Source organism: Castor canadensis, chromosome 10, assembly GCF_047511655.1.
Source record: "Castor canadensis chromosome 10, mCasCan1.hap1v2, whole genome shotgun sequence".
In the NCBI taxonomy this organism is placed as follows: Eukaryota; Metazoa; Chordata; class Mammalia; order Rodentia; family Castoridae; genus Castor; species Castor canadensis.
In genome coordinates, this window is record NC_133395.1 from 35,626,402 (window position 1) to 35,648,301 (window position 21,900).

General features: G+C 39.3%; 1 long non-coding RNA gene across 1 annotated transcript in view; it reads right to left on the reverse strand.

Moving 5' to 3' along the window:
• Positions 1-708: 708 nt before the first annotated feature.
• The window catches only part of LOC141411450 (uncharacterized), a 31,280-nt gene continuing 10,088 nt past the window's right edge, over positions 709-21,900 (reverse strand). Inside the window, exons 2-5 of the long non-coding RNA XR_012436197.1 lie at positions 18,017-18,114; positions 7,144-7,241; positions 6,459-6,697; positions 709-5,920 (exon numbers count right to left, since the gene is read on the reverse strand). This is a non-coding gene — a long non-coding RNA (uncharacterized lncRNA). The remainder of the gene's footprint in view (positions 5,921-6,458; positions 6,698-7,143; positions 7,242-18,016; positions 18,115-21,900) is intronic.

The following is a 21,900-nucleotide window of genomic DNA, read 5'->3' on the forward strand; positions in this document are numbered from 1 at the left end:
AAATGTATCTAGCCATTGTATGATTTTCTCAAAATCTATCTCTACAGTTGATTGTCATATCAACTAAGAAATCAGCCAGTATAATTATACAGGACAACTGGATTGGTTGTATTTTTATACAAAAAATACTCTCTCTCTCTCTCTCTCTCTCCTTTCAATTTTTCTAGGCCTTGTTTTTCTTGTGACTAATATGAAGGGGTTGAACTTTGAGTTCATTTTTCATTTTTCAAAATCTATCAACTTAAATGGATTATAAAACTTGAATCTAAGATTATGGCTCCTATTGATGTATTTCTCCTTCCAGGAATTACAATGATGATAGGCTTGTAACTCCTCCCAGCCCTGGGTCAGTTAGCATGGTATGTCATGATCAGTCTTTCTTTTCTTTTCTCTCTCTTCCCTTCTTTCTTTCTTTCTTTCTTTTTCTTTCTTTCTTTCTTCTTCTCCTTCCTTCCCTCTTTCCTTCCTTCCTTCCTTCCTCTCCCCCTTGCCCGTCTTCATTTCGCTAGAACCTTCCTGCATCTTCCTCCTTCTGAAGTTCCTCAAATGTATCTTATTTTCCACCTCAAAGATGTGCATATCCTGTCATTTCCCCTGGAAAAAGGTTTTGACATACTTTATTTGTCACTTTTTCTCTCTGTATTTAAGAACATTTCAAACACAAATAAATAATAGCGAATAATATCACAGGCATTCATTTTCCCACAGTTCAAGATTTAATATTTTTTATTATTTTGTTGTTGCACAAATGTCTTTCAAAGAAGAAACCTGTTGCAGACCCTGCTGAATAGTCTACCTTTTTTTTTTTTTTTCCCTTGGAACAATAGCATTTTATTCCAAGTCACCCCAAACATGTTGGCCACCCTGGCATACTTGTCCCTCGTGTAATCCTGGTGGTTAGAGTGGCAGAGTTGGTATCAAGAACATGTGGTGATGAACTGTCTCCGTTTATACAGTCATGGTTGCATTCGGAAGTTGCGACTAATGGGTTCCTTGAGGCTTTTTCTCCCTGCTCTCCTTTTCTATTGTGATATACTATATAATTTTCAAAGATTTCTGTTCAGACCGAGAAAATGCACATTGTGAAATTAATGAGATGAATCAAAGTCAATGTCTTGGGTCTGGGTTTTCTTTTGTGTGTGACACTGGGATTTGAACTCAGGGCCTCATGCTTGCTAGGCAGGTACTCTTACCACTTGAGTCACTCTGCCAGACCTTTTTTGTGATGAAAATTTCCAATATAGGGTCTTGAGAACTATTTGCCCAGGACTGGCTTTGAATGAAGATCCTCCTGATCTCTTTCTCTTGAATAGCTAGGATTACAGGCGTGAGCCACCAGCACCAGGCTCTAAATTAAGTCTCTTTATAGAAACATCAGAATATGGATTTTATACTAATTTAATAGTCTACCTTTATCCTATCTTCTTCCCTAGAAGAAAACAATGTGTGTCTTTTGCTGTTTTCTCACATGTACAAGATGTGCGGACTCATAAATATTATTTAGATTTTTTTCTGGGATTTTCAAATCTGCACAAATGAAATACTGTGTATGGTGATTTGCTATTTGTTTTTCTTCTGGTCAACATATTTTCTGGCACCATCTCTGTTGATAACATGTAGAGCTAGTTCATTCAATTAAGATCCTATTTCCATCATGTGAATATATCATAATTTAGTGATTCACTTGAGAGTAGGTTATATACATGAGTAGTATATGTACATTTAGGTATTTACAATTTTATGCTTTTATAAATAGTACCACATCCTCTCACATAGTCCCTTATGAGGACTATGAGTTTCTTTCAAGAACATATGCCTAAACATATTCACTGGGTCACAGGTGCTACATATCTTCAAATTTACCTGATATTTGCAAGTCACACAAATGACTAAGGATTAGTTCACAGACTAGTAAGGAATTCCTAAAAATGGGTTGGAAAGAAACCAAATGATCCAATAGAAAGTGGGCAGAGGTTATAAATAGGCAAGTGAATAAAGAGAAACCTTAGTCGGCTGATAATTGTTAGAAATATGTTCAATGCAGTAGTGTGCCGGGGAAATTCAAATGAAACAAACAAACGCCAGAGTAGGTCACGGTTTCCTGCATATCAGAGTAACAAAGACTAAGGCTGAGGAAAGAGGAGTCATACTGAAGGAGGATAATGGAGTGACTTACTCTCTCTGGGCCTTTGTTATTTCATCTATAAAATGAAGATGATTCCCAGGGAGCCTCTAAGTCCTAAACTTCCTTGCCCTCCTCTCTGTGTTTCACTAAATATGATTCTACCAACACTGAACTCAGGGACATGGAATGACAAAGTCTCACCCTGCAAGTCTGGCTCTGCTTTGCTGTATTCATTTGTTCCTTTTTTCCCCAAATATTCATTAACTACATTCTAGATAGTGGACATTTACCAAGTCATCATCCTCACAGAATTTGTGGGAAAATGAAAATAGAAACTCCTAAAGAGACAGTCATGTTCATGGAGATAAATGTTACATGTGCAGGAGTGTAGAAGGGCAACAGGAGGCACTATATCTCAGAGTCAAAACCCTGGAGAAGGATTCCTAAAAACAGCCCTGCCTAAAGGAGGTTGAGTGACCTCACCCAGATATAAGGAGATATCTGGAGGTGTGGCTCATAAGGAGAAGCAACCATAAACAGCCTAAGGCAGTGAAAAATATGAAGGGAAATCCAGAATTAAAAGAGAGTTTGAAAGAACTAAAAGACACTGAGTAGTTGAAGGATGGCATTCAAGAAATGAAGGGGAGGAGTAAACACAATCTAAAAACAAGTAGGCTTTTATAAGCTATGTTAAAGGGCTAAGATTTTATCCTAAGAGCAAGGGGGAGCCATTGATGGTCTTCAGGAGAATATCAGGTTGGATTATAATTCAGAAAGTCTTCAAGGCTGACAAGTTATCCAGATAACAATCCAGGCAGGAGATGACATGGAGCTATATGTCACATAGGCCAAAGGGGGTGGAGGGAAATGGATAGATCTAAGAGATTTTGGAGAGATGGAATGAATAGGACCTGGTTTGACCAGGTGTGTGAGTAAGAAAAAGCAAAGGATCCAAAGGACTCTCAGGCTTATGGCTTGAATGGTGTGGTAAGGCAGCACTATTCACTAGATATAGGTCACAGATCACAGAGCAAAGGAGGTATGCATCTGATGATGGCACTGGGCAGGGTGAGTTTGAAGAATGTGGAAGACACCTAAGTGCAGCTGTGTAGTAATTAGTTGGATAAAGGACACTGAAATCCAAAGAACAGTATTGCCTCAAAGATTTAGATTTGAGAATCATCACTATAGCATAGGCAATTGAAACTCCACTAGTAGATAGGATTATCTAACTAGAACATCTAGAGTGAGATTTAAAGGCAAAGAAACTAAGATGACAATGTCAGAGGGGTAGGAGGAAAAAAAAAGAGAGAGCAGTTGTACACCTACATGCAAGTACACTTGAACATAGATGCAATTAGCAACAAGGTCAATAGCTGTGGAAATCCACAAGAATTTCTACCTCTTAATATGGTTACCTATTTACCTATTCTTCTTAAAGAGTGGGCTTGATCTTCATGGCTTTTCAGGAAAATTCCATGATGGCCTCTCCCAGTGTTGGCTATAGGAGATCAATTTATGGGGCACTGGGGCACTGGAGTGTATAGAATTTGCCTCACAATCTCTAGAGTCTTTTAGGAGCACCTGCTCTAGCAAAAATGGTCATTTCTGGATTCACCACCCTTGTCACTCCCATTTGCTTGGTCTTAGTGCAATAGGCAGCCCCAATCAACTTCTTCTGCAGTGCCAAACAAGAGCTACTGGTATTGACATACAGAAAGGAAAGGAAAGCTTTCTTCTTAACATCTGGGGAAACTTCTTGGATGTAGAACGCAAGGGCACAGATAGAAATTTAGCCAAAATAATGGAGACATCTCTGCAATTTTAGAAGAAAAAATAAGTCAACTGGAAATCATGCTGTGGCTTGGTACAAGATATATCAAGGACTATTATCTCTAAAAGTACAATTTCCCAAAGACTATGCCAGCATTGCTGGCTCTGAACTGTCCTCAAAGAAAAGTGGGGTTGAAAAAGAGTTCCTTCTCTTCTTCAAACTCCTTCTGGTACTATTTACACTGTGTTGCTCCAGCCCAGCTACTAACTAACCAAACATACATATCATGATGAATTGTCAGATCATCTACATCTAGTCTGGTTTTTTTGTTTTGTTTTGTTTTGAGACAGGATCTCTCTATACACCCCAGGTTAGCCTTGAATTCATGACCTGCCTACCTCAGCTTCCCAAGTGCTGGTACTACAGGCATGTACCACCATGCTTGGCTTTCTCATGAATTAACCATTCTGGGTCTCACAGGCTTATTTCAAGTCCTTTGTTTTATTTTTATTTAACTTACTCAAAAGGTAACTTGGCAAAACAACAGACAACTGATTGACTATACCTTCGGCCAGCATTTTCCTTTTTAAAAGATAATGCCACTATTCAAATAAAGGCTCTGACACTGCAGCTTTAATTTTTAAAAATACAAAATACAAAAAACAAAAAAATCTCTGATTTTCATTTTTTGTCTTCCTAGTATAGGTTGCACATATTACAAAGGTGATCACATGTGACAGCCTGCAATAATTGTGCCTCAGTGAAGTCAACAGAAAAGCAATATCAACAAAGCAAGAAACAGATGAAGGGACAGTGAAGAATGTGGACACCTAAGGAAGAGGAAATAGATTCTTGCTCTCCTGTAAGTATTTCCAAGATGAGCGAGAGAGAGCAAAGAAAACACGATGACAATATATGTCAAAACATTGAAGAGTATGTTTTAAAAGATTAAGAGGAAGAAAAGGGCAGACACTGTCTATAAAAATTTTCAGTCATGTTTTCAACTCACTCATGGGTTTGAGGTGGTGAAAGGTCCATAGGCCGGGGATTTATACATAATCAGATCATTCAAAAACATATAAATGGCTGCCAGAGCAAAGTACAATGTTCACTTTTGAAATCACAAAAAAAGCTTTGTTTTCAGCAGGCTGAATCGACTAAAGTTAAGTTTCAGTGAAGCATGTTTTTGCTTTGGGTGTCATTATTTAGTTTGGCATCCATGCCAAGGAAACCTTTTTCTTACTTCAACTGTTGTTTTTCTTCTGCTGCTACAACTGTGAAAGTCGAGGTAAGATCCCAGTGCTCCATATGTAAATGAGAACTGGCTCCCTGTTTACCTTTGATTCTGATAAAGGGAGCGGGGAGTGGGGTGCACAGGGTCTTGATTGCTTGCCAGGACTTGTAAAGCTGATCTTGTGTGCTTGTCTCTTGAATAATCTGGAAAATCAAGTTTAGCTGGTTTGATCAAAGCATTTGCTAGTCAGTTGAGAACACTTGCATGCAATAACTATAGATACAGTATACATGGAGCAGCCAAAGGCCAAAAAGCTAATAGCTCTGTCAGATATGAAGGATTATGTACGTTGTGTCTGTGAATACCAAAGGAAGGAATTCTCCATCTTAATATCGTACTGGTGAGACAGTCAGACAAAAAATATTCCAAATCTTAGGGACTTAAGCCATGACGAGAACGTTTTTCAGTCTTGCTGCTATCTGCCATTTAAATCCCATGTGGAGTGAGGGAATAAACACCACACTTCCTACTCAGGGTTTGTCCTGAGAGAGGAGAGCAGTTTTAAATAGCTGAGAGGTAAGGTGAGATCGCCTTTTTTTTTTTTTTTTTTTGAGTCCTTTTACATCCAAAGCTTCTCTCCACAACACCTTTAGAGATAAGATGATGAAGTTGGGCCTGGCATGCCTTCTTTTTCCGACATCCTCCTTTTGGGCAAGTTGGTCACATGGGACGCAACTTGGTTCTTCTGCCAAGACATGATTCCCAGATGAGAAAACTGTATGTTTTGCTGTGAGAAATCAGAAAAATGAAAATTGAAAAGGATTTACCAGATCATCTGGTCTTTCTCATGTAAGACTGGAACTCACAGGCTTATTTCAAGTCATGTTTTTATTCTGATTTAACTTACTCAAAAGGCAGTATCTTTCTTGGCAAAACTATAAACAACTAATTGCACCTTTGGCCAATATTTTCCTTTTTAAAAGATACTGTTAAAGCATGCCACTCCGAGACCTAGTGTGAGCAAAGAATATTCTGGATTCCTGCAAGAAAGAGTCACTTTGACTAATTATAACTTCCTAACATGGACACTTTTAGTTACTACTGCATACACACACACACACACACACACACACACACACACACTTGGCACATTGACCTGGCATTAAACTAAATTACAGGCACAGTGGTGACATATGGAAACGAATCTGCCAGTACAAGTCACTGAGCGCTATGTGCTGTACACAGTAACAGGCAATGCATTATTCAAGTTTTGTACTAATTAAAGAACTCCTTTGTTGCTAAGAATCAGTGTATTAAAAACATACGTTCTTATTAAGCGCGTTCCCAACAGTTAGAAAGATGAGAGGTGGATCTCAGGTTTCAGGGACCTATTATTAGGTTCTCCAAGTATTTTCTTAATCGCAAGTACTTTTGAAGAGGAGGCTGGGAGTCCAGATCACACAAACAAGGTCTGATTGTGTTTTCAATGGCGATCACTGGGTTTTCTTCATCTACTTTGTTTTTTCTTCTCACTCCACCAAATATCACTTCTCAGAATCAGGACCTGAACCAAAGTTAAACATCATAAAGAAATTTACTTGGTACGGATGGACTTTTATGGACTGAAAGCATTTTTACAGTGTAATCTGCATTTTTTGTTAGTCCTTGTGGAAAATCCCCTATGATTGAGTGGTACTTAAAGACTTAAAAATACACATTTGCCATGAAGCTTTGAAAAGTTGAAGGGAACAAAGAGGAAGTAAAATGCATATATCAGTCCCTTGTCTCCAGAACAAAGGATGGCTTTTATGGGTGGGTGCTCCTTGGTCTCCTCCCCCTGCCTGGCCTCCAGTTCTCTGCCCAGCAGTGAACAAGGAACGATCCCACCAGCTGTTCCTTCCCTGCTCCTAGGACCCCTCCCAGATTCTCACTCCCCATCCTTAGTTCCCTGTTTCTGCCCAGATTCTCCACATCTTCTCCACCCTTCCCAGGTTTTCCTTTTTAGCACACCTTAATTTCTCAAGGCTCATTTATTTGATCCACTTCCTCACAAGGCGTTCTGATGAGCCTCAGGTTCCACAGGTACTTCTTCCCCTCATCTGAAATGGCTGACACAAAGATCCTTCTGTCAGCTCCCCAATAACAATTAGCTTTTTTTTTTTAAACCTGGTATCCTTGTTTTATTCATTTTTTTTCTTTTATTATTCATATGTGCATACAAGGCTTGGGTCATTTCTCCCCCCTGCCCCCACCTCGTCCCTTACCACCCACTCCGCCCCCTCCCTCTCCCCCCCCTCAATACCCAGCAGAAACTACTTTGCCCTTATTTCTAATTTTGTTGTAGAGAGAGTATAAGCTATAGTAGGAAGGAACAAGGGTTTTTGCTGGTTGAGATAAGGATAGCTATACAGGGCATTGACTCACATTGATTTCCTGTGCGTGGGTGTTACCTTCTAGGTTAATTCTTTTTGATCTCACCTTTTCTCTAGTACCTGTTCCCCTTTTCCTATTGGCCTCAGTTGCTTTAAGGTATCTGCTTTAGTTTCTCTGCGTTAAGGGCAACAAATGCTAGCTAGTTTTTTAGGTGTCTTACCTATCTTCACACCTCCCTTGTGTGCTCTCGCTTTTATCATGTGCTCAAAGTCCAATCCCATTGTTGGGTTTGCCCTTGATCTAATGTCCACATATGAGGGAGAACATATGATTTTTGGTCTTTTGGGCCAGGCTAACCTCACTCAGAATGATGTTCTCCAATTCCATCCATTTACCAGCAAATGATAACATTTCATTCTTCTTCATGGCTGCATAAAATTCCATTGTGTATAGATACCACATTTTCTTAATCCATCCGTCATAACCATTAGCTTTTTAATCCAAAGCTCCAGAGCCTCTCTTTATCTTGTTTTCTGGCTCATGAGTATGAAAAATGTGAGTAAATGAGAGGGAGCTCAATGTCACTCTTTCTCACTTACACTTTGATAGGTTTTTTTTTTTTGAGTGATCAAGAACAAGGTAAAGTTGCAGTTAATTTGCCAGATATTACATACTTCCATCCCACAATAGCATAGAGCATTTGAACATTCCTGCTCATGTGTGAACAGTGGAAAAATTTTAAGAGCCACACTGAGGTGTGCTATCCTCACCAATGTTTACTAACTCTGTCCTACATTCTGGCCTTCTTGGACTTTCCTGGGAGATGCTTATGGCAAGTTCCTTCTTCTCTCTCTCTCATCCTCCCTCCCTCCTTCCCTTGCAGCATCCCAACACTCTCCTCCTCTGTGAAATGCAGATTGCAACATGGGAAAAGTCAATCCAACTTCAAGCCTTTCAACACTGGGCCAGCAGATGGAAGAGCAAAGATTTAACTTCTTTTCCCCTTTCAAAACCAGATTCTTTCTAAATAGCTTTCTCACTGTAGTAGGCAACAAAAGAATTCTATATTTTCTCATACAATTATAACTTCAAGAACCTTCAAGTAGGTTTTGAGGCTTCACAACTTTTTTCATAGACTCACTTTCCATGCCTTCTTTTCAAGTATCATTTTATAGACTTGCCAATGACTGTGGTCAGTATGTTCTTATAACAGGATTTATTCAGTCACAAATTCACTTACATTTGGAAGCTAATTGTGGATTTTTACACCAGCAGAATCTTTCTGCTAATACCTACAACCTATAGCTCCCCAATTGTGAAATCCCCAGTTAGTCATTCAATTCTATAGTTATTAAGATACTGACACATAGAATTATTTAAATAAGAGTTTTCTTTATTTTGTATTGGCAATAATCTCTATTATCTCATAAAGTTTTCCAATGAACTTGTTGAATCTATCACCAAATAACATAGTTTCTTTTTGATCATATATTTTTAAATTTTAAGTTTATCAAAGGCTTATTTCCACAGATAATCCTGAATTTAAATATAAAATATGACTTTCTCAGGGACTTTTGAAACTCAATATGTACTAAACCAAGTTATTATTTTTCTCTTAAATTTTATCTAATTCTATGACCATTTCTTTGTGAATTCTGCCCAGCCCTTTGCCGTAAACCCTATGTTTTCCCTGAATCATAGATGGGGATTGTAGCTGCCTGCTGCCTATCTCTAACTAAAACCACCTTGCCAACAGTAGATCCTAAATGAAACCCTCCCAAATCTGCTGCTGTAGCCTCAAGAACTCTAGGCAGGCACGGTTCAAGTGCCAAGGAGGCACACAGAACACAGGATGTCTGCTGCCTGAGAAGCTGGGTGAAAGCTTCCCCTGTAGACATTTATTGGAGCTGATTTTTGAAGGATATACAGAAAACACCCCAGAGGTCATTTCAGGCACAGAAAAAGAACATTATTGAGACAGAATCACAAATCCCACCATGCTCCTGCCTCGTTTCTATTCCTGTTGTCCACACCCTCCACCAGATGTCCATCAAGAGTTCCCTGGACTTCATACTGTTTCTTCAGCTCCAGAATCTTCTATGTCCAACTCATCACTCATATAGTCCCATCTCTGTAAAGACTCTTCTCTCTCTCTCTCTCTCTCTCTCTCTCTTTCTGTCTGTCTATGGAAGTTCTACCCACCATTAACCTCTGTGAAGGCTCCTGGCTCCTATGGATAAAATAGATGGGCTTTCTTTTATGCCCTCATATCATATAGTATTTGTGCCCATATTACACTTAGTTAGGTCTTTGTCTACCTCCACAACCAGAGCACAAACACCTTGAGAACAGGAACCATATCTCACTTAGCTGTTCTTCTCTACTGGTGCCTGACAGGGCTTTGTATGCAGCAGGCTCTCCACTGTTATCTATTGAACTGAACTGAATAAATGGTTACTGAATGAAAAAAATTACACATAATTTTATCTACACAATTATAGCTAAGCTGATACAGGTGGGTACTCTGCAATTCTTTTTGTTTCCAGGTCTCAACTTGCTGTTGAATCATTTGTAGATTTCCTGACAGATTATTTTTTATATTACTAGGATTTAGTGGTGTAAAATTATGAACTAGTAATTTGACTTACTGTAAAAGTTTTCCCTAGTTTTGTAATCTGTGTACAGGGAAAGTTACAGCTGCGCATTATTCTTTCTTAAGTGAGTAAAGCAATTTCAGTTTCAGGGTGAGATTTTTCCTTTTGCCTCTAGATGCCTTAAATTCAAAAGGAATGATCTCATTCTCATATAAGAGGGAAAACATTGCACAGTAGATGAGTGACTCTTGTGCTGCACTAATTGTATGTCCCTTACTAAAATAAAATTTGCATAATCTCTGTGTATAAACTAAGTGATGTGATCAGATAATTGTATCTTCTGCTAAGTATTTAATAACTTAAACTTGTCTGCAATGAATAAAACCATTACAATGATGCTATTTCTATGTGGATGCAGCTGATAGAAAATAAATGAAATTTATTATCAGGGAAATTTTATTTACCTTAACCTATTTCTGTGATGGAGATGACAGAGACTTTGTCTCCCCAGCTTTTCATCTGGGGGCTTTTTTCTTTTCTTTTCTTTTTGATGGTACTAGTGTTTTGAACCCAGGGCTTCATGCTTGCTATGCAGGCACTCTACTCCTTGAGTTACATACCCAGCCTTTGTTTTTTTGGGTTTTTTTGCTCTTGTAATTTTGAAGATAAGGTATCATTTTTACCCCAGGTCAGCCTAGACCATAATGAACCTATTTTAAGCTTCCCACATATCATTGGGATGACAGGTGTGCGCCACTATGCCTGGCTTTTTTCCACTGAGATGGAGTCTCACAAATTTCTTTGCTGACCTGGAACTGCAATCCTCCCAATCTCAGTCTCCCACATAACTTTGGAGGACAGGTGCATGCCACTGCGCCAAGCTATTGGTTGAGGTGGGGGGTCTCATAAACTTTTTGCCTCAGCTGGCCTCAAACCATGATCTTCTTGGTCTCTGCCTCCTGAGTAGCTAGGATTACATGGGAGTGCTACATGAGCCCAGCCTGGATTTTTTTTTTTTTTCTAGTACGTTGAACCCACTTGTGTTGATGGACTGTTTTCTGTCACTCTCTCCTGTATCAGCCTTCATGTAAATGATGTGTTGTTCCTAAACCACTGAGATCACAATTTCACTTAGGTCAGCCCTATGCCAGTGTCATGTTTTTATTCATTTTTGCATTTTATTGTACAGTCTATGCTTTTTAGATTTCAAACAAAATCACATGCAACAAATTCCTAACAGAAATTAAATAATTAATAAGCCATTCTCCCTTACCTATATGTTGACTAAATATGAACTTAACTCGAAATAAGAGAGTCCTTTGCACATTGAATTAGGCCAAAAACTAACGAACAAAGGGCCTGGCAAATTAACATGAAAATGGAATAGACTCAAGTGAAGAACTGTGTAACAGGCTTTTAAAACTCAATTAGTACGATCCAATCACAAATCTCATTGATTTTAATTAATGTGTTAGTCTCTAGTAATATAGTCTTATATAGCTGTCAGAATTCTTAATCTAATCTGCTTGATATATCAGAATTTTTCATTACCAATAAAAGTAATTTTCTCAATAAAAATAAGTATTTTCAATTGTAAACAGTAGAAATTTATCTGTTTTGTCCATCTATCAAATTTAGAAAACTTGCCTTTTTGGTAAAAGTGAATGCTCCAGTATGTTTTAGAACATGCTTCAGTCATACAAAATATCTTTAAGTAGGTCCAGAGCTACTTTCACCAAAAATTCTGAAATAGTGTCCACTATGGCTATTTTGTTGACCTTGTTCAGAATACATAGGTAAGAGACTTCATAGCTCCAAATAAAAACAGGTTTTGGCCTTTGAAACATGTTGCTTAATTTATCTGAGGAGTATGTTATTCCCTATTCTGTGCACAGCAAGATTGGTTCAAAAAAAAAAAAGTGTAAGACAAGTATGATCCTTGACCTCAAAGAAATCATGATAATCATATAAAATGAATGGCAGTGGTCAAAACTAACTATAAGAGATCAGGGTAAGGAGTAATGTCGAAGGTAGAGAGTAGAAAATGAGTTCTTTGACCCTTTTGATTGATGACAGAAAGTGGAAAAATTATAAAATGCTTGGGACTAATCCTGGTTTGCTCAAGTTCAAAGAAAGACCTTGTGGACAGCAGTAGGGAGAATGTATTGAGGAGCAGTAGTGAGAGGTCCAAATACCAGTGTGGGGCATCAACAAGGGGCAGGAATAGCACACTGTTATGGTGGACAAAATAGCTGGTTTTTCAAATGGTTAAACCCTATTCGAGTCCATTCTCCACACTCACCACTGAGCTCCATGCCTGAGTCCAGGCTAAGATCTCAGGAAAATAATTTGAACCTCCATGAGATTAGCACTTAGAAACATCAAGTACTTTGAAAATGCAAGATGACAAAATTGTTATTAATGATGTTTCTAATGAGTATATTAAAACATTCTACTGTTTAAGACTCTCCAGAGACTTCCCTTTACACTTACAATAAAATCTAAACTTATCGTGATCTACAAACAATAATGAGACCGGGAATCTGCTCCTCTCCGGCTTTGATTGTCTCTGTTGCTCACTTCTCTTCAGCAGCACCCCCCTACTTCCATGCACCACAAAAGTCCCAAGCTCTGCTGGTCACCTAAGCTTTCTATTTCCTCTCTCTCTCTTTCTCTCTCTCTCTCTCTTTCCTCTCTCTCTCCTCTTCCCCTCCCATCCTTCTCAGTTCAGCCAGTTGAAATCAACTCAAACATGTCCTCAGAGAGGTTTTCTCTAGGCTCTTTATTTAAAGGAAGGAAGAGCTCACGATTGCTCCAGTCCTCATCCTATTGTGTTTCTTCATAATACTTACTATGATCTGACATTACTTGACTTATGTATTTGTTTCTCTCTTGCTGATTGGCTCCTGCCAATCTCTCTACTCCATCATTCTCATTCCAATTGAGCAAAAATAACAGCAAACTTTGACTCTATCTCTTTCCAGTTGTTTCCCTTTACTGCTAACATCATTGAAAGGATTTCCATCCTTGCTAGCTCTATTTTCTGCTCTCGCATTCTGTCTTGGACTTACCCCAGTCAGGCTCTGTGTTCACTTTCTGTCACTGTGACAAAATATCTGAAGTAAACAACTTAAAAGAAGGAAAGATTTATTTTAGCTCACAGTTTCTGGGACTTAGTCCATGGTTAATTGGATCTGTTGGTTTGGGGCCTATGGCAAGGCAGAACATCAAGGTGGGAAGTTTGTGGTAGAGAAAAGCTGCTCACCTCACAGCAGCCAAGAAGCAAAAAGAGAGAGAAAGGACCCTGTAAGAACATACTCCCTGCAACCTAACTTCCTTTTGCTAGGTCTTACCTCCTAAAGATTCTACCACCTCCCAATGAACACTATTAGCTGGGAACTAGGCCTCTGACATATGAGGCTTTGGGGAATATTTGAGATCCAAATCATAACAAGATCCCTGGCCCCCTACTCCATAAAACTACTTTTACCAAAGCCACTAAAAATCCTACATTGCCAAATCCAGTGGACATTTCTCAGCCCTCTCTGCCTTTGAGCATAGCAGCTGACGACACTGATCATTGTATCCTCCATAGCACGATCCTTTCCTTCAGCCACCTGGGCTCTTTTCAATTTGTTTTTCTGTAAACTCACAGGTTGCTCTCAGTCTCCTTTGTTAGGTCCTTACTATCTTGAAGGTCAAGAAGTCAGGCTCAATCTTTGGGCCTCTTCTCAATCTACACTCAATCCCCTTGACACCTCCTTCAGTTTTATGGCCTTAAAATCATCTCTATACTGATGGTACTCTGTTACATGTTTTCAACTCAAAGATGTATCTACTGGGCACCTCCACTTGGATGTCATAGGACAACACAAACTTAAGATTTCTGATCTTTTTACTTCCTGCTACAGAATGAACTACCAACACAGTAATGGTTTACAATGACAACTGTATTATTGTAGGTCACAAATTTGGCTGACTGGATAACCCTTCGCTCTCATGGCATCCACTGGGTTACTTTGGAGTACTTAACTGATAGATAGACAAGTCTAGAGGACCAAGATGGCTTTCCTCACATATGTGCATGCTTGGTTATATAATCTGCAGGATCCAATGTAAAATAAAAAACTTCAAGACCACTTATTCAAAAATCACTAAGAATTTCAAGAAGATAGTATCAGGGCCCTCCCTATGCGACTGTGTGGTTATGTTAATGGAGTCACATACTCTGGAATCATGTAGTAAGCAGGCTAAAATTCAAACTCCTAACCCCCCTCCAGAATGACCATATCAGAATCTCTAACATTTGATTCTGGAAATTGACATTGTTAACATGGTTCGTGTTAAGTTTGAAACTGGTGTTTCTACACCCAAGCATGCTACCTACAGCCTAGGGCTTCCAGACATCTTCTTCTCTCCTTTTCCAATTTCCAGGGCTTGGTTTGCCCTCTCCTTATCATACTTCAACTTCAATCTTAAGCCTTGATTAAGTATGGATGACTACCAGCACATTGTCCCTCTCCTAAAAATATATTTAACCAACATGAGTTCTCTAAAGGTAGAATATTAGGTGTGTTAAGTTTTCTAAGTGATCACTTGCAAGCTGACCAAGGAATGATTGTTTCAGAGGGAAGGTAAGTCATTCTGATTCTTGTTTGTCTAATTCCTATGAATCAGACAAGTAATGATTACTTTTAGTATTTCATTCACCCACTGATTTATCTCATCAAAACATATAGCAAATGCTTACTGTGAAGTAGAATGGAATGGTTTTGATAATTAAATAGGGGACATTTATGAAGCTCTAAGGATCTTCAGTACAGCAAGTACAAAAGCTGCAGCTACTTGAAAATTTGTTCAAATGTTAGTTACATTGGATTCAGAATTCATGTGAGTTTGTATCTTATATCATATGTGTATTTGTTTTCATAGAAAAATAATGTCTGAATAATATTTAAGTTATCAGGTATTGTTAGAAGGCTTCATCAGTCCTCCCCAAACACATTTTCTTCATTTTTGTATCAGGCTGGTGTCCCTTTCCTAATTTCCTTGTCAGTTACAAGTGACCATTAGATTGAGGGGTAGTCAATGAGTCTTTTCCAGACCTTTATTAATACTGTTCTCTTGATCCTTTCCCCTCCAGCTGGCTTTATTCAAAAGACCATACTGACTTTGGAGACCACATGTTGCACATGTTGAACAAAACAGAGCCCCAACATAGAAGGAGCCTGGGCCCTGAATAGCCCCATAGTGGAGAGCCGTGTACAATCCCACCAATATGTTAGTGAGAAAAGTTCTTCATGACTGTACCATTATATAACCACAGGCTTTGTCACAGCAGCTACCCTTACCTTAACAATGTAAGTATTCCATTCTTCCTCAAAACATTTGAGGGTTATTGATGTGCCTGGAAGATATATCTGGTTCATAACTTCAAGCAATTCCTAGCATATCACAGCAAAGACCTGGCAAGTACATACCCTCCTTTCTGAGGAGTATGGCACGCCGCCATGATTCTGCCTTAAGATGCATGATACTCCTGGCCAGTCGAAAGTACTAAATAAAAGTCCACTCTCCTGAAAATGATCACACTGTTAGAGTTGCCAGAGCCCTTGGAGTCTCTTCAGGCTTCTAGCAATAAGATCTCCTATGACCTAGTTCAAGAAACTGAGCAAACAGCCTGGCAGTCAGCCCCACAAAGCCAACAATGGGCCTTCCTCAGGAGTGGCATGGCCTTGTCATTGCCACCACCAGCTGCCGTGCTTCAGCACTAGATGTCGCATCCCCTCCCTGTAGGAAGTCTTTCTTTTCTAGACGGTAACACAGGCTCTGCCATCCACAACGTGGATGGATGTTATTTGGAAAAAAAACCCCAACTGATTACTTGGCAGTCAACAGCATGGTGCCGTATCCTTGTGGCAGTATAGATTTTTAAACATTATTAAAGTGTTAGGGAGTACTTAGCCTCTCTTTGCTATTTTATATAAGGAACATGAGACAGTGGAAAGTAAAATGACTTGTCAAAAGCCACAGAGTTACTGGCAGAATCAATTCTGGAAGCCAAGAGTTCTGATGGATTCTTAAAGCAATCTTCTTTCTAATATCCAACAGTGTCTGGATTCTTGTGTGAAAATATCTATCTGGACATCAAATATCACAGAACTTCAATCATCATCATTTTACAAAAGGATTGGGCATCCTTTTGTAAGAGGGGAAACTATCATCTGGATAGTTTCTAGAAACTGTCAGTTCCCACTGACACTCTGTTTAAGACAGAAAAGCTACTCCCAACTGCCAGGTGTGGATTTAAACCTTCCAGCAGAAAGACTGGTTAGATGACAGGTGTCTTGAAATGCAGTCCATGCGTTTAAACTATGACTGATCTAAAGTCTGCCTTCTCTTTTATTTGTCTTTCTTCAACCTCCCAAGGGTATTTCTCTTCTCATTCATTATTAGTAAAGATTTCTTTATCTGCTATATTCTTTGAAGCCTCATCCTTGTGAAATGTTACATGTAATAGTATTTGAACTGGACGTGGTGGTACACACCTATAATCCCAGTACTTGGGAGGCTGAGACAGTAGGATCAAGAGTTTGGAACCAAGCCAGTGGAGCTAGTGGCTTGCACCTAGAATCCTAGCTAATTAGAAGCTAGGATCAGGAGGATCACGGTTCCAGGCAAAAAGTTTGCAACACCTCATCTCAATGGAAAAAAGTTAGGTCTGGTGGAGTGTGCCTGTCATCTCATCTATGGTGGGAAGCGTAAAACAGGAGAATTGCAGTCTTCGTCAGCCTGGGCAAAAAGCAAGATTCTATCTCCAAAATAACCAGAACCAAAAGGGCTGGAGGCACGGCTCAAGTGGTAGAGCACTGAGCATTGAAGCCCTAAGTTCAAATCCTAGTGTTACCGCCCCCCCCAACACACACACACAAAAGAGTTTGAGGCCAGCCTGGGTTACATATCAAGTTCCATGCCAGCCAGAAATATAGTGAGACCCTGTCTTAAAACAAACACAAAACAAAACAGTATTTCCTTGGCTTGCAAGCTGTTTCCTTTCACAATAGCCTGTCCCATGTCGCCCGGTTGGTTTGTCAACTTAGGATGTTTGGTGATAAAATGCTGACACATTACCTGTTTACATGCCACCATGTCACTTTCCAATTGGACGACTTGAAAATAAGAGTTTATTATTCTCTGGATCATTTCTACTGTCTGTTTGAAGTTCTTTCTGGGCAATGCAACTGGTTGTTGATTGACATCAAAATACTCTAAGCTGTTGTATCCACCTGGTTTTGTTTTTGTTTTTGTTTTCATTTCTTCTTAATTTCTCATAGTTCCATCTGATCAGGAAATACCAGTTTTTCTGCCTTCAAAATGTGGGATAGTTCATCACTGAAAGCAGCCTTTCTGGTTAGCACACTTTACCTTGAATTTGCCATTGCTCTTGTTAACTTATTCTAAAATGCTCTAACGAAACACTGATGCTTCCACGACTCACCACAGGTTATTAGAGTGCACAGTGTTGAGTATCATAGCAGATCGTGCCTTTGCCCACCCCATAGTGCATGACACGAGGCTGTTCTTTTGCCATCCTGAAGATGAACAGAATACCATGATAGTCTCTAAAAGAACTTTCGTGTTCCTTTTATTGGTTCTTGTTTTTTCAATACTCAACTTGGAGATAATTTCAAATTTCACTTCTCCAAGGCCAATAGAAGTTCCAGTTAAAATCAGCTGTTTTCATTGTTTTCCCTTCCTTCTTATCCGACAGATAGAGTCAGCTCTTTGCCTTCTTTCCGTCTGTCATCGTCCTGCTTCGGGAACTCACTTCTGTTAGTCCCTGCCTCTCCAGCACATTCAGGCTTCCCCACCAAATGTTCTGTCCCCTCCACAGCCAGAAAACTCCAGTTTCTCACCTTGAAGTCCATCTGCCTCCCTGATGTTTACTGTCGGCTTTTCTAGCCTTGTGATCTCCATTTCTTCTCACTCTGGTCTCTCTCACCCACCATTGTATCTGAAACAAGGAAACAGCCTTTTCAGAGGTTCACATGGGCCCTCTTTGGACAGTCATGGGCTTTAGTGCCTTCCCTGGGCTCCTTGAAGCTCAAACAAGTGTTAAAGTGTACAAGAGTTTTCATACGTTGGTGGATCAACCCGGTATGTGGTCCTGTACTATGTGAGTCTGCTATTTCCCATGAACCTCTCCTCCCACCCCTAATTAACACTTTCCTTAGAAAGGAAAGGTGCCTGGCTCAGAGGAAAGCGCTTAGCCTGTTCCTTACCTGCCTTCTTGACAGGCTTCTCTCTCTTTTCTCACTCCTCTAAGAATGAGGGTCTCCCAGGTAATACAACCTCTGCTCCTGCACTTCTCTACTCTACCTCAGCACCTTCACTTAATCCTAATTGCAAAATGGTATATCTAAAACTAAGCCCCACCTTACTTCTGACAACTGTCTGCCCCTTTACACTTCTGCTAAAGGGACCACCATTTCCTAACTCGGAAGGTCAGAATCCCAGAATAATCTGTGTAGACTTCTTCTCACCTTTATTCCCATACTGGTGTTCAATTGGTCATGAAACCATGTTTTCCTTCTATACAAAATCTCCTAGATTGAACCCTCTGTTGTTTGTTTTTACCCATACAATTATAACTTGAACATTTACTTATTAATGTAAGACTTAAAGTGACACCTTCATAGCATTGGCTTTGCCTATAACACCATTCCCCTCTGCACACATATCACACATTATTTTCCTATTATTGTTTCTTAAGGCAGGTTTTCATTATGGCATTGTCCACACCAAAAACCCCTCATTACCTATAGATACATACCAGTCACATTGGACTAGCGGAGTGGCTCAAGAGGTAAGCGCGCCTGTCTAGCAAGTCTGAGGCCCTGAGTTCAAACTCCAGAGCCACCAAAAAAAAAAAAAAAAAAAGTGTGATCGTATGGGTCACATTCCCTAATTTGCCATTTACTAAACAGCACTGTACTAAGCCCTTTATTTACACATTATATCAATTATCACACATAGTTACATAAGGAGCAATTATGATAGCCCACATTTTATAGATGAAGAAGTTGGGTGTTAGAAAGAGACTTTCTTACCGAAAGACAAATAATATATGAGTATTATAGGGATGACCCAAGGCTCAAAAGCAGATCCCAATACTCAGGATATATGGATTTTTTTGCCTTGGACACCAACTACTTTTCAGACTAAAACTCTCACTGTTCCTTTTCCACAAAAATATAGCTGGCATGTCCCTGTTGCTGTGCTCACCACTTCCATCTACACAAATGCTATGGGAGCCACCAGAGATCATGTCTGCACACATGGCTTTCCTCCTTTTTGAATCTTTTTTGAATCTTTTGTCACCCATCACTTCTTTGCTTCTCGATAATGGGTTTCCAGTAGCTGTGTCTTATAGTGTTGCCTTGTATTGCCATTTGACTCAAGGTAATCAAATGATGTACATTGATGATTATTGTCTCATTAATTAAATTGTAAGGAAAGAAAGTTTTCCATGTGTTTTGGACTCACCCCCTCTCTTCTACTACCCAGCTCAGTGCTTTGCTCACGCACATGCTAGTCCATGGATAGCAGTATAATTTTGTTTACTTTTTCCTGTAAGAATAGTTATGTATTTCTTCATAGGTGACATGAACTCTGCAATTGTGATCTTGTTGCCTCAACAGGATGAAAAATGAAATTATAAAACTGACAGGTATGATGGTGCAAACCTGTAATCTCAGCTCTCGGGAGGCTGAGGCAGAAGGTCTTGAGTTCAAGGCCAGCCTGGGCTACAAAGTATAATTCTGTCTCAAAAAAAAGAAAGACAAAGAAAAGGAAAGGAAAAGTTGTAAATACTTCCCAAGAAGGTTGCAGAGTAGAAAACATATACGGGTATAATGTCTAATACCACATAAAGCATACGTCTGTTCTATAAACTTCTGTAGTTTAAAAAATGAATGACTACTGTAGTATTTTTCTATTTAAATCTCCTCTTAGTCCTCATATGAAAGTAACCAATGAGATGAACTATTTTACAAGCATTAAAAACCTACCAGGGTCAAAAAGAAGTCACATTAGACATTCAAAGAATCCAAAAGCAGAAAAAAAATAAGCATACAATATTTTACCTCTCTTTTAATTTCCTTTGGTTACATTCAGTAAAATTTTGATTTCATTACTTTTTTGTTGGTAGTAGCAATAGTGCAGAAGATGCATTATTTCATTAGGAGAGTCTCTGGTTGATGAGAGAACAGTGTTTGGAAGGCAAGTGGAGAAGCAGTTCCATCCAGGGTCTATAGGTCTCCATAACCAGACTCAACGCTCCTGACAAATCCCACACAAAAATGTTCCTTTCCACACACAATAATCTATCAGTTCAGTTGGAAATTTTCTGATCAAAAGAATGAGTTAATCATCTCTGAATCTTATTGTTTTGTCACCACTATTTTCCTCATTCATTCATTCATTCATTCACCCAAACCTATACCAGTCTCTCCCTCCTTACTGCAGTAACCTTACATCAGTTCACCTGGATTTCTCTAAAGACCTCATCTCTGTTTTGCTCCTCACGTCAAACCTCAGAGCCACAACAGAGACCATTCTCAATTATATTCAAGAATCACTTCTCCTGGTTTCCTTTCATCTACCTGGAGTTAGAATTGAGTTTAAACCCTGGCGTCTGGCACATTCTGACTCTTGCTTTTCTCGCCAGCTTCTCTTTGTACTTAGTCTTCCTCCTTTATGATTTAGAGAGCATCAAGTCTTTCTATGCTATTGACCTTTGCGATGCCGTAGTTGGACTTGAAATACAATAGTATATGGAAACCATAAAACTCAAACAAACGCTAGAGTACACGAGGGTTTTCCTGTGCTGGTGGATGAGCTGTCACTCCAGCTATCTATCTGAGTCTGATATTTCCCATGAACCCTTTCTCCCTCTATAAATCTTTCCCTTAGAAGGAAAGGCGCCTGGCTCACAGCAAAGTGGTTAGCATGAAATCAACAGTGTCTTTAGGGATTTGCCCATCTCCACAGTGCAGAGAACAAATTCTTACTGTTTTTCAGGTTTCTGTGAACTTATATAAACAGTTTCTCAGACACTAAGGGACAAAACTCAGATGTAGTGATAGAAAACATCATAGCACAAAAAGGCATTCAATTCTCTCAGAAACACTGTTATGAAAGGCATAAACACTAGGTACAGAAAGTTCAGTAATCCTTTTCCTAAGGGCAATAATAGTTTTTATGTTACAGAATCAAATGGTTGCTCTTTATTTAACGGCTGAAAATAAAGTGCCAGTTTGGAGAGGAAACAAAGTGTCACTCGTGTCTGAATGGAAGGTCAGCCTTTTCCCTTCTACCAGGCTTCATCAAAATGTACTGACAACATAACCAGCTCTGGTTTGTCATTTTCCCAGGTCGTATATCTTTGCATTGGTTGAGATTCTGACTTAATCACAGAAACCCATCATCTTACTTAATCCTTGGCTACTTTAGCTATCTCTGGGAGTCCTCTAGGGAAGCCAGGACTCTGCCTGGATTTAGCACCCTGCTGAGCCTTTGTTTCAGAATTCATGGCTCCTCTACGTTCCCACAACGCAGCAATATAGATAAGCAAGAAAATTACCTGTGACGACGACATACTTCCTTAGAAACGAAAAGGGGGAAGGAAACAAAGAGACCATGCTTTGCGTTACTTCACTTCAGGGATCTCGCATATAAACAACACTTATAAGTAGATATTTTTAAAAGCAGATTACTGCTGCCATATTGCAGTCGAGAA